This window comes from Tenrec ecaudatus, chromosome 4 (assembly GCF_050624435.1).
Source record: "Tenrec ecaudatus isolate mTenEca1 chromosome 4, mTenEca1.hap1, whole genome shotgun sequence".
In the NCBI taxonomy this organism is placed as follows: Eukaryota; Metazoa; Chordata; class Mammalia; order Afrosoricida; family Tenrecidae; genus Tenrec; species Tenrec ecaudatus.
In genome coordinates this window covers 262,501-264,699 of record NC_134533.1, presented here as the reverse complement: position 1 = coordinate 264,699, position 2,199 = coordinate 262,501, and positions in this window count along the sequence as shown.

The following is a 2,199-nucleotide window of genomic DNA, read 5'->3' as shown; positions in this document are numbered from 1 at the left end:
AGGCTCTTGCTCTTTTCCTTCAGGGATTTGAAGTTCCTGAAGACAGGACAGATTGCTCCTCCCCTGGCTGAGAGAGGGAGGGAGGCAGGTTGGTGGTGGTGTGTTATGTGGTGTGTGTGTGTGTGTGTGTGTGTGTGTGTGTGTGTGTGTTTGTGAATCACGGTGTAAAAACACACTCTGCCCGCCTGTCCATCAGTCCGCCTTCCCATGAGAAGCCAAAAAGGACCCATGGAGGCAGGCAGAACCCACTTCTTCGAATGGATTTAGGTCTCTCTCCCACCATCAACCTAGAATGGAAGCTCCAACTGAATCCACTTCGCTCACATGCAGACTCAAAAACGGATGGATCTTGGACTTTCACTCACTGTCCCTGAGCGTGCCTTCCGTGGCTATTATTTTGTCATGTCTTACACTGTTGGACTTCTCCCTTCCTTCACCCACTTTGCTGTTGTCCTTGCCCCAGGGGTGAGATGATCTCGTTCCATCTTGTAATGCTAGTGCTCAGATGAGGACTCTCCCTCCTTCCTCACGCAGGCACCTTTGTCCATATTCTTTAGCTTCCTTCCTTTCAAACGAGTGTTTTCTAGCGGCCTACAGACTGGGCAGCCTCCTTCCATCAGTCCCTCCCTCTGTCCCACCATCTGTCACTCGCTGCCTGCCTGCCTGCCTGCCTGCCTGCCTGCGTTCTTCCTGACTTTCATGAAAAAGCTCTCAAGTCTTTCTACGACCGACGAGTGTCAGGCCTCAGGCCTTTCCTCCTCTTGAAGAAGAGTTTCTTTCTTCCCCTCTTCCATTCCATTCCTATATTCTTGACTTTTTGCTTTTCCCCCTTTAAAAAATAAAAACAGGAGACCGGTCAAATGACTTGCAGGGGTGGGGGGTGGACACACACACCCTACCTACACCTGACTAGCCATCCAACAAACAAAGCACACACACATACCGGGTGCCTAGGATGTTTGCCAAATTCTCCCTCACCCCTTGTAAGCACTCGGTTGGTTCCCAATCCACTCCGCTCATAGGGCGGTGCGCCCCCTGGTCTCATCACGACAACTGCTAGAGATTCACGAGGGCGGTGTGTGTGTTTATTTTCTGGGATCGGAGCCGCCGCTTTTGGACTGAGTCCCAGTGCTGGCGGCTGGAAGCTCCAGCTCCGCTAGATGGGCCAGCAGGACCCAGCCGCGATTCTGAGGACCCCTCAGGCCTCCCTCTTCCGTGACCATGCGGGTGGGTGGGGGTTGCAGTTCCCGACGGGCTCCTCTGGATCGATCGCCGCTCCCTTCCCCATCCCGTCCTGGGCGTCCCACACACAAGCAAACTCTAGTTCACTTGCCCGAGTTAGGGTCAAAGTCCAAACTAAGATGAACAACAGAATGAAAAAAACAAAACCGAAAAACCGGTCGCCCTGAGGCCAACGGTGGCTCTCTAGCCAGAGACCAGGGGATTGAGATGCTAAAAGAGCTGGCTTCATATGTTAATCAAGCCCCGGCCTGCCTGCCTTCCTTCCTTCGGAGCCTTTTCAGGTGGGTGGGTGGGTGAGGGGGCGGGCTTGGGGCTGCTGGGTGGCTGGGTGGGAGCTAGGCGGCAGGCCTGCAGGTCTTAGGTTTCCCCTGGACCCCTGAGGATTCTCCCCTCCCCCCCCCCACACACACACTCCCCCTTCTGCGGATGTCAGCATTTGCGAGACACAAGTCCTCCCATGAAGGCCCCTAGGAGATTTCATTCCTACCGGGATGGTTGGGTCCCATACCACTTATCACAATCCAGCCAGCCAGCCAGCCAGCCATTATGTCAAGTACATTTGTTTGTTGCCATCATCATTCTCAAAACATTTAGTTTCTGCTTGAGCCCTTGGTATCAGGTCCTCATGGTTCCCTTCCCTCCTTGATACTCCTCCCTCATTAATCCTTGATAATTTATAAATTATTATTATTTTGTCATCTCTGATACTGTCGGGCATCTCCCTTCACCCACTTTCCTGTTGTCCTACATACTTTTGTATTTTTCTTTTTAAAATATTTTATTAGGGGCTCATACAACTCTTATCACAATCCATACATATACATACATAATTATATAAAGCACATCTGTACATTCTTTGGCCTAATCATTTTCAAAGCATTTGCTTTCCACTTAATCCCTTTGCATCAGGTCCTCTTGTGATCGCACAGGCTGGTGTGATTCTTCCATGTGGGCTTT